This window comes from Prenolepis imparis, unplaced genomic scaffold (genome assembly GCF_030444845.1).
Source record: "Prenolepis imparis isolate NDT839.2.m4 unplaced genomic scaffold, iyPreImpa1.0 SCAF_10, whole genome shotgun sequence".
Taxonomy (NCBI): Eukaryota; Metazoa; Arthropoda; class Insecta; order Hymenoptera; family Formicidae; genus Prenolepis; species Prenolepis imparis.
Window position 1 is genome coordinate 14,349,786 of NW_028141168.1, and position 12,023 is coordinate 14,361,808.

The 12,023-nt window shown below is 36.9% G+C and overlaps 1 protein-coding gene across 5 annotated transcripts in view; it reads left to right on the forward strand.

Annotated features, from left to right (window-relative positions):
- LOC145941911 (A-type potassium channel modulatory protein KCNIP1) overlaps nucleotides 1-12,023 on the forward strand; it is a 52,291-nt gene that overhangs the window by 15,191 nt on the left and 25,077 nt on the right. The window lies entirely within an intron of this gene.

Sequence of the window (12,023 nt, forward strand, 5' to 3'; positions counted from 1 at the left end):
TATTCGGATCCTTTTACCTTCGCGACCTTTCCACGTAAAATGACGCAGATTGCGCTTGTACTATCGCATTACGGTTAATTAGACATCCGACATCTTTGAAGTAAAATGCTAATCGTAAAATGTAGTCTACTTTACATCCTAACGACAGGATGTTTTTTGGATTGTTTGTGCATTTATTGATCAATTTGTAACCGTAGACGTCGTGTAATCGGATTACGTTATTCTCGTGCGGACGTCTGTTAAGTTAGCACCCCCACCATAAAAAATTAAAAAACCATATATGCAGAAATTAAGTGCTCTTTATGTGCTAATTATGTGCTCTATTGACGATTTTTGTGCTCGAGCGGTTTAGCGGGAAATCGCAATTGAACATGGAGGTGCTGGCTTAACGTAAGTCAGCACCCCCCCCCTCTTTAAAATTACATATACAATTAAAATAAAAAAAAAGTTTAAATGCTAGAATTATGTGCTTTTTATGTGCTTTTAAATGCATTAAAAAAAATTAGTTTATCTATAATAGTTGCAAAGATATACGTCAAAAAAGATCGCTATATATTGTTGATACAAGAGTAAAGTACCAGTTAAAATATAGATAGCGAATTCGTTTTTGTCTTAAAATGTTTCTCGATTTATGTGCTTTCAAAATATGTCTAATGAAAGTTTCGTGCTCATCCCCTTTGGCCGATATACCATCCCTTACGTGAGCACCACCATATTTACAAGAGTAAAGTACCAGTTAAAATATAGATAGCGAATTGGTTTTTGTCTTAAAATGTTTCTCGATTTATGTGCTTTCAAAATATATCCAATGAGATTTTCGTGCTCATCCCCTTTGGCCGATATACCACCCCTAACGTGAGCATTACAAGAGTACAGTACCAGTTAAAATATAGATAGCAAATTGGTTTTAGTCTTAAAATATTTCTCAATTTATGTGCTTTCGAAATATATATATATATATTTTTTTTAAAATATATTTTGATATATATATATGCGGCACGATTAAAGCCCGGACTGATTACAGAGTAAAACGTATACATCGTTAAAACATCATTAGAAAGTTTAATTAATTTTGTCTTAATTTCGCGTGATTATTCGGCCATGACGGTTCGCATTTGACATTTGACTGATTAATCCACCGTTTTTAGACTCGGATTATTATTATGTCATAATATAATAGCTTTGTCCCCAAGAGGTCAATTTACACCGCCAAGGCAGACGCCATCTCGAATGCCATCTATCACCGCGGAAACCTCGGGGCCAGGTTGATTTGGCAATCGGGGATGGGAGGGAGAAGCATGCGGTTTCTGTCGCGGTCCATTTTCAGAAGCGACGAATAGCAATGCGCGCCTGATGCATCGGATCAGCCGCCGGGGAGATATTCGTCTTTATTAATGCGGGAGTGAAAAATGGCTCGTTAAACGAGAAGAAAGGACCTTCCGTACTCCGTACCACCGTATTTTTCACCCACTCTTTCGCGAAAATAAGATAAATTTACGAGTCTAATGTTTCTTCCTCTCTCGGCCCGTGTATAATTCCGTTTCCCGCAAATCGATGGTATAGCGCAGAGATTCGTGGATTATGCTAAATATAGATACAAATCCATAATAGGTATATATGCGGCAGTTACGGAAATAGTTCAGAAATATGCATAAAATGCCATTCCCTTTTTTTCTCGAGATTTTGTGCGAAATAAGGAATGTATTCTACGAAATAACGGAGAGAATCATTGATTAAAGATTTACAAGCAATCGGAATTTAAATGGTTTTATTCTAATTTTTTTTCTTTTTTTAATTTCAAGTGGATTTTATAACTGCAAGATGGAATTTAATCATTCAAATATTTAATGAAGATTAAGCAGTTAAAAAGGCGATTATAATTTATTATTTTCAATTTGTTGCTGAATATTGTAACGATCTATCTGCGTTTCTATCACATACGAAAATGACAAAAACGTAGAGGTGCATTTATAATTGTAAATAACCGAACCAGACAACTTGAATACTTGCAGGGATTGAGATAATATCCAGTCTCACGAGCGCAATTAATAAAATACACAGGGTATAATAGCAGGCTATACGTCATCGCGTGTACAATGTTTTCACAAAGCACGGAAAGACCAGTAGCCGGCAATTTTTCCAGGCATGAATATTAATAGACAATTATACGTGTATAATACCGTCAGAGCTAGATCACGTATATCATTTATGCACGAAAACTACACACATCTAAATAAGAACCTAAATATTACTAATGAGAGAGATTGGCTATATATATTCATGGTCACTTAAAATAAAAAGGTAGAAAACATTTTCACGGATCAACATAACGAGGGTTACGAAATTGCACATAGAATTTTTAAAACATTGAAAAAACATTTCGCAAAAAATGCAATAATATTTAAAATGTACAGAGTTTCTAATACATTACATATACTGCGAAATTAAATTGCAAAACTCGATGTTCATTTAATTACGCATCTCGCAAGTTGAATTAGGAAAAATTTGGTTGTGAGAAACAAATTAAACAAGCATGATTTTCTTTTTATTAATCTTGTTTTATTGTAATATTTTGTTTTAATTGGCAAAAAAAATAATAGAAATAATAGTATAAGAGTATACAATATTATATAATCTGTACATTATATATATCCTGCATGTAATTACAGCGGTTTTACATACACTATAAAAAAGTACGTAATTTTATATCTATTATTCATTTAATTCTGTAATAATTTTTTACAATATAAACGGGGGATGTTATTTTACTAAAGCATATAAAAATTCACATTCGTTGAATTTTATTTGTCCGCAATAGCGCATTCGGATATTGTCTCGATGTTATTTCAAATTCTGCACATATTGTCAAATAATGTGCTTTACGATTACCAAATATATTTCACTCGTCAACTTTTCGTTCGTTAATCTTTTTATTTTGAATGGACGAACTTCCAAATGGATACAAACATACATCGAGAGTTGCGTTATTGCAGTTTTATAAAGAACTTCGTTAACTTGCACTTTTTATTTATATATACGCTCTCTTCCGCGAAACACAATAACATTCTAGGCGAGGAAGAAATAAAAGAGAAAACGAAAAAACTTAAATGGCAGCGTGGATCAGTTATCGAACGCGAGACTTTTTTTTTGACCGCGGAAATCTTTGTTTTCTTACATATAAATGCGCTTTTAGCCTCTTCGTTATTTTTACGGATTAAGACGGCATGTATAATTCAGAAGCATTTCGCGGACTAGCGTCCATTATCTGAGCTAACGAGAGTGATTTTGTCGGAAAGCCGGATAAAGCTTCTCGAAGAGAAGCTGATAAAAATGAATTTCTGTACAAAATTTTATAGCTAGGCTTTAACTTAAATGCTGCATCAAAGAGAGAGGGAGAAAAAGAGAAAGAGAAGACTCTTTCATTGTAATTAGCTAATAATTGCAACGCCCTAATAATTCGAGCCCTTATATACCGCGTTAGAAATGGTAAATGGTTAGAAATGCGAGAGAGAGAGAGAGAGAGAGAGAGATGGATGCGCCATTTATCGCGCACTTTTAATTTTCAGCATGCCTTTGCGCGAACGTCAAATTAAAATCCTCAAAGTGCAGAGGTAAATTAAAATAAAGTGTGCGTTATTTTCATTTGTCTTTTAAAAAGATTTAGTTTGTAGAAAATCCTTTCTCAATCGTGCTTGTAATAATACTCGATGTTATATATTTCCGCAATGAAAAAAAAGTATTTTAAGAATTTCCCATTTACTTTTATAATTCAGAAAATCCTGTTCTAAAAGCATTCTCTTATCTTAAGATGGGAATCTCTCTGTCTCTCTCTTCTAAAGATTAATATTAAATATTTCTAATTTATAAAAATTTAGATGAAATGGGATTTATTTTTACATTAACAAGAAAAGTACATTATTTCACAGCACACAGGCAAAGAAAGCATTAGACGTAGTACATATAGACCGAGCATGAGGCACGAGACCTGGATCCTGAACGATTAAATTAGGTTATACGTTACTTACTCGTGAACACTTTTTTTAACTCGCTCAAGTCTTCTTTTTCGAGTCACTTATTAACTTGGTCCATTCTTCTAATAAATTAAAACCATTCAGTGACAAAAATTGCACTGCAAATTGCAGAACTATATGTGTATAATTTGCTGTAACAATATGACTAAATGAACGGTCGGCATAAAAAAAAATATACGACCGTTTGTTATTAACAAGGAATATCTTCTTAATTTTACAGAAATGTTGTAGAAACACTTATAAATATATATCAAGAGGAATTTTATAATATATACAGTCCTCTTACTTGGAGAATGCAATTTTTGCGCGACTGTTAAATTAAAATTAATTGAGAAATACATTTGTTGTCTTTCGAAAGCGTAGTTTGCGGAAAGGCATTATTGTTATTTTATTTATTGTTTCTCATTTCGAGAGAAATTACGATGGCATGATTTGTATTTGTTATCCGCGTGAGAATCCAATCGATAGAAGCGATAGAAGTGCAATCTCCTAGCGTATCACGACGAAAGGAAGATTCGTTGTTGAAAATTTTCTTGCGTGCCAACCTCCTCGCGCGTACCTTGTGTCGCGTTTGGCAATGGTCGAGCAATTTCCAGCGATTTATATCGGGACAGGAAGAAGAACGACGTATCCGTCGAGGCGAGCATTTTCCAGCTACACTCGGTTCCGATACATCCTCTCCTTCCCTTTTCCGCCCAACCTTTTCTCCTTCCTCCCCAACTCTGTCTTTTTTTCTCGAAACGGTGAGAACGTTATCGCGCTTCGTCACGAGGACCAATCAATTTAACGATTTGGGAGGAAAGGTTTACGAGATTGCCTAGCAATCGCATTGTAACGTTTTTACGAAGGATTAAGGCCAATTCCGTGCGTGTGTCGGTGATAATGATGGCGATAAGAGGGTGAGACTATCCCTATTTCACATCTAACCCAGATACCGAATACCTCGCGCGCCGACATCCCCCTCTTTCCTCCCCTGCCGGTATATAGCCTCGGTTTACGCCGAGATTTACGACGTGTCTCGTTTGTAAAACATTCCTCCCGCGCGAAACTTGTGTTTTATCGGTTACGTATACATATATGTAAACGCACCGCGTAAACGCGCCGCGTTCGACAGTCGGCGATTTTTGGTGAAAAACGCGCCTGGGTGACAGATTGTGAAAAGATCTCTTTAAATGAAAAAGAATCTCTCCTGTTCACGAATATTTTCGGAAATGTGCAAAGGTGAAAATATAAACGAGTAACACTTTTTATTTATTTGGAAAATTAATACGAAAAATATTTTGCATTCTTCTCTATATCTCATATAATTTATACATAATCGATGCCAGAGTGAAAAATACTCTGAATTACGATAGAATCGTTTTGTTTATCAACATTGCGATCTTTAATCTGCAAGGCAGATGTTTCGTCAATATACAATACATCAGAGCTTGACATATTCTTCGGGCAATTTGAAATTGATTTGTCCTGTACGAAAATGTCGTAAAAAGTCATCATTTTTCGCAATTTATCTCTACTTTTGACATGACTGTATTTGATATTTTTAAAGTCGTTAAATTCTGTGTGCAGGTTTATTTAAAACTAAAATATAAATGAAGTCTATTTAAAATTAAATAAAGAATATATGATTTTTATTTACATCTTTAAAGTTTAATTTATGAAACGATTCTTATCCTATTAACTATTAATTGCTCCTAAAGAACTACCAAGTGCCATTTTCGAAAAATCGATTTTAAATTTGCCAAAGAATCTGCATTAAGCATTAATGCGATACGTGACAGAACACTTTGTATATATGTCAGCAGAAGAATTTCTGCAATTACTAACTTCCGGTGAAACGAGTAACCAAGATAGTTTGGCGATGCATAAAGTTTCGCACATGGCTCGGCACAGTTTGCATGCTTTATCTCACCCTTACCTTACTTCGCAACGAAAATATCGCATAAATGCAGTTTTAATGCCCGACTTTATTCATCCGTACGCGATATATTCTGTCTCGAGGAAAGAGAGGGAATAAAAGAGAAAGATATAGAAAGAGGAATATATACCTTGGACGAAGAGAAACGCATGTCGCGTTATTTGCATTCATAGGCCATCATCATTTTCCCTACCATCGCGCGTGGAAGTTTCGCTCGTTACATTATAATCCCGTTACAATCCCCGTCGACGGGGGAAAAAAGGACGATCGAGAATCGTCCCGGTCATGTTTGCCCCGTTGGCTATAAATGTAATCGCTGCTCGCGTGCGCCAACATCTCGTCGTGACGGATGACTTTCTGATGAACGTCCAGGGCTGAAAAACAATTCCCGGCCGCGCATATTCATTAGGGCGATCCGCAACGTCGCGTCGACGCGATCCATTTTCCATCCAAAGTTGATTTTAATCGCGGCAGATTCGAATCGATCGGGAGATAATGAGATAGAAACCGAAGGGCGAAGGTCAATCCCGCGGGGGAAATCGGAATTCATCGGAAATGAGACTTTGTACATAAATTTTGCCAACTGCGATTGATTTGATTGCGAAGCCTCGAGCCTCGACACGCGATATCGCTTTACTAAAGCGCGTTAAATATATTATTTTTAAGCATATTCCTTAAATCGATCATCTTTCTGCGAGAATAAATCGCTCTATTCTTCTGTTGGGATTTTTTTTTCTATAATATACGAACGAAAAGACTCGTACGCGCGTGAGTTTTTCGCCTTTTTAAATCTCCGTCATAGTTTTAGTGCTCGAGAAAAAAAATAAGCCCCTTTGCCGAAGCATCATTGTTCGCAAACGCTCTATTTACCCTACGCAAGCATTTTCTTTGTAGTATACCGCTTTATTCAGACTGCGAAACATTTTCTCTATACCATCTGCCCCCTTACGCTCTTATTTTTCCATTTTATATATAATAAAGGAAGTAGAGCAACGCATTTATGCTGGGCCTCGATATCGAGAATATAGAGAATAGAGACGCGAAATATAACGCGTATGTGCACAAAAAACTCGTTAACATGGGGAAACGTTCGGTTTGATTTTCGCATTTGTTAGAAATTATTCGCGACCCCGCCTTATTCGCAATTACGTTCAATTTTGTTATCGATTGTGGACACGATTGGATTCATTATTGGTTTCAATATAATTAGATAGAATCGCTTCTCGTTAATCGTTTTATGCATGTGTCGCGTTGACTGTCGTTAAATTCCCACATTTTATCGCGCAGTAGCAATAAATAATTAGAGAGCAAATACTCGTGCTGAAACAGCTAACAGTGAACTAAAGGGTTAAGCTAATATAAACAAGTCACAAACACGTGTGCTTTGTATAAAAGTTGAATTTGACTATACAAAGCTGGCAAGTCCTTTCGAGGATAATGAATCGAGAAATACAATAAACAGATTGTAATTGCCGTTTTATATATTAGGGAAAAATTCATTAACATCGCGTATATTAATTTTCTCTATCATAAATATTTATATACAATATTTATCAAATAGGAGAGTCGATTATATTAATTATAAAGAGTATGATACGCGCATGTATATATAATTGGCCAAATACATTTCTCAATTTAACTGACCTGCGAATTATTATATACGCTAATTAATCATTTGCTAGCTTTTATTTGCATTTCGCCAGTGCGTTCCCATTAGCAACAATAATTTTATGAAATATATATCGATACTGGTAGGACGTATAATAAACTACGGTAATTAAAGTACAAGGACCGATTTGCTCGTCTAATTAACCGCGTGGATAATGAATGCTGTCCGTGTTCATGTATAGTTCTGGCTCGTAGCACGGAATTCCGAAATAAAGGCTGAGTGCCCAAAGGAGGTCTTGTCTGTTTTCGATCCGTAGAGAAAAAGGGCGAGAGAGAGAGAGAGAGAGGGAGGAGAGAGACAGTGTATATGTGTGAAAGAAAGAGAAAGCGAGATATATGTTCGATATATCACTTCACGTACACGACTCCGAAGACAAGCTCAGAAATCAGAAAGAAAAACCTGATAAAAGAGAAAGGTAGCCTATCGAGATATAAAGATAGCGAATGAAAGTCATCGAAAATGGAAAAAGAAATGAAAAAAAGAGACGCGGAAGAAACGTTTGCGAGAGAAACAAGAAAAACAAAGAGAATGGTGAGATTGTAGTGGCAAAAGTTTACAGAGAATCTCACATAGGATGAAAGAGAGAGAGCGAGATAGAGGGTATCTCTAATGAGAAGGTGAGGGAGAAAGAGAGAGAAAGATAGGTAGGTAGGTAGGAAGGGCAAGATCAGTAAAGGACAGGAAGAAGCACAGACATAGAGAGAGAGAGAGAGAGCGAGAGAGGGAGGGTGGATGCTGAGCTGTATCGATCCCTCTTCTCCTTCGTCCGTGACGTCACTGACGTACCCCACCAGCAACGGTGATGATACGCTTGTCCTTCGATCACAGGCGACAGACTTAACTTTAGAGCCATTCATTCAGCGGCTTCGTCGGCGATATTTATTTAGGCGAACCGTAGCGCGGCCATCCAAAGCACCGTCGGACATATCGTACTTTCCTCCACTTTCTCCGAAACACAACTGGCACTGTCGGCCGTGCGACCGATCGGTTGCTGTATCAGCTATATCGTGCGAGCGATCATTTCTAATATTGTCACTCAAAAACGTAACTATATCGCAACTGACATTTCTGAACGACATTTTCATTGTGGCGACATTTATTGTATCAGTATATTTTCAGCAACTCGCTTGTTGCATCACAACAACTATTATCTTTTTACGTAATTCGATTTTAATATGACAATCTTAGATTTTATTTTATAAAGAGAGAATAAGGATTTTCTTCAGATTTAATAAATGCAGCAACGTGTAGTGCTGGGAGATGTGCACATTCAGGAAGATTCGTGCATTCTTTCACGTGGAGAATTTTATTCCGAATTATTCAAATTCACATTTAACGAGAGAATTCGCTAAAGAGAATATTTAATAAAAATTTGTGGTAGTGACATATACGTTTAAAATATTGGATAATGATGAAAATATGATATAAAAAGGTAAAAGTCAATTTATTAATTATCTTCTCGTTGAAGATTCTTAATTCTAGATTTCCTAAAAAAATGTTTCAAATCATCGATATTATTTTAGCGTGTCCGTACAACATCTGAGTTGAAGATTAGAGTTATCGGAATTATATCCCGGCTTCAATCTCTGTTCTTTAAATTGCTAGAAATTGTTTTGCTCACACAAGACGGAGCTATTAATTGAAATTGTAGCGTAATATGAATCTTACGAGATATATAATACGAGATTAAAGTTAAATTGCGCATCTCGCAGGAGTAATATTCGCCGATGGAAGTACCGATTACCATCGGCACGCGATTACGAAGAAGAAGCCCCGACGATGGTGTTTCAGGGCGTATCGATTCGTATAAAACGGCCGTTCGAGAGAGATACGCGATAGAGCTGCACAAATTCTGTTAAATTTGTAGCCTTACCGGCTATTAACTTTGTGTATACATTTGCGAGCGAGCATATACATACACGTCGTTTCCTGTATCCGCGATAAAGTTACACTTCGGGGAGGTCGCGGCATCGTTTTGCATCAACTGCCTCTTGAAACTCTGCTAATAATTCTCGCGAATGACATTACACTGCGTATAAATATAATATTTCTGAGTGTCTCTCTTCGAGCGATAAGAAATTTTATTGCCTTTTCGTGGATTGTAGTACGTAGCTTGTTTGGTTAAATGTTGGTACCATGGCGTTTAATTTTAGTCGGCGCGCGGACGGTAAATTTGGGGCTCCATACGGTACATTTCGATGTAATCTTATCGCGAATTTTACTCATCTTTTCTCAAACGCAAATCTTGATCTTGATATATTGTTATTATAATTATAAATATATATATATATATAATATATATTTATAATTTTATAATAATATAATTATAATATTTATTATATATTATTGTTATAAATTAATTATTATCATTCTGATTCTCTCCTTTATAAAATTATTTTATGAATGCCGCTATTTCACGTATAAATGTTAGGTTTCTTAGGTCTTTCTAGTAAATTGGAACTTGTAAACGAGAGCAAATGCGCATATATTTTCCTGCAATGTCTCGCTCTGAGGAAAGTCGTTGAATAGAATTGAATAAATTGAATAGAAGGTTCGAAGTATATAGAGAAGTTTTTGAAAAACACTGAGATTTGCATCTCGTGCATCCTCCCATCTTTAATTTGTCGAATGCGCGAATGGAGATCGAGATCAAGTCGTCCGTCGTCGTTTTCCCTCGCGATATGGACAGGAAGATTCTAAGTGTAGTTGTTCAAACAACTCCTATTTCCCCAGACGATTTCCGTATCTCAGCTAGATTGCTTGGAACCGAAGAGGAGGAGACCGCGGATAGGTATAGCAAGATCGCGAGAAGACAAACCGAGCGATGTACCTTAGCGGGGATAGCCCTCTCGCTCTTTCTCTCTCTCTCTCTCTTCTCCGGTGGAAGCTTTATTTTCGGGCTTTTTAAATATACATGATACTACTCTTCTCGGCCCGAACGGAGCTATAGACGCGCGCTTAATACTATTTCGTATATAAAAAAATCCACGATTCGAAACTCTACGCGTAATCTGCCGCTCGTTACATCGAGAGGGTAAGAAGAGTGGAATTTGATTTACAAGTGAGAAAAGCTTCCCTTCAGTGCGATCATTTTGCTCGACGGATTTCTTAGTGTAGTTTGTCCCATGATGTCTTGATTTTAACAGATCCTTCGAGGATTATGTTCATTTATTTTTCTTCGACGAAAATTACAAAAGCTATTCTTCGTTTAACAGTCTGTTTAATAAAAAGAACGTCTTTTTCGCAAAGTTTTTAATTAAAAACTTGATTATATATATCGTGCAAGATTTTTTTTGTGCATCTCGAATATTTTTCATATTTTTTTTCTTCTTAGTGAATTTAATTTAAACGACGGTAAAAAGGAAGTAGATTTTTTTCCGCCAAGGGCTCAGATTCGCGAAAGGGTTCAATGGTGTGCGGGAATATTTAATTAACGATGCGTACGGAATAATAAAAGAGGAAAAAGAGGAACATTCGTTTGGAGGAACGAATCATCGAGAAAAAGTCATTTTCGCGAGATTCGTCGCATGCGGTGGCAACTGGGTCGTGCCAAGTTAGAGATCATTCATCCGCGAATAAATACACACACACACACAAAAGTCGAGAAAAAGTCCGATTGGGCGGAAGAGTGACAGACAGGGCAAAAAGGGATACGACGGGCTCTTCTCTTTTTGTTTCCTTTCCCTCCCCCTCTTCTCCCTGACGATGATCGAAAATAAAAGCCGCGGGTCGCTGTCAACGTGGTTAATATTGATTCAGACCGGACTTGATTCGCGCGAACCTCAGTTGAACCGGAACACCGCTACCGTTTTAACTATCTATCCCAGTGTGCTCGTACTTTGTTTTCGGAATTGGTTTAAAAGTCACCGCAGGGAGTTCCCGTTTTATCTCGGCCCCTAAAAAAAAGGGGATCGATCGAACGAAACGTACACTTCTCGTCAGCCATCAAGTAAATTGAAATTAGTCATTCATTGCAAATAACGATCACACTGGGATTATTATATTGGCAAGGAACGATGTTCGCGAATCAAGTTCTTGGACTTGGCGAAGAGGATTTCAGAGACCGACCACCGAATTCCATTGCGAAAATAAACATATCTAGTGTCTTCGCTCACAGTAAAAGACCAAGAAGCGAAACGCGGGCGATTCTCGAGGTATATAAAATGCATTCGCAAATGCTATAACGATAATTTTCCACGATTTGTCGTGTCGTAAAAATATTTTCCGTCCCTCGGATTATTTACAACACAGTTTTCGCAACATTCGATCGAATGCGGTCGCGGATGCAAATTTCATTGTTCCGCGTTCCGCTTACTTCGTAACTTGGAATTTTTCAGGGGTAGTGATTCATTATTCTCATATATACAACGAGTCGGGCCCGATTGTTCATACGAACGCGTTCGTA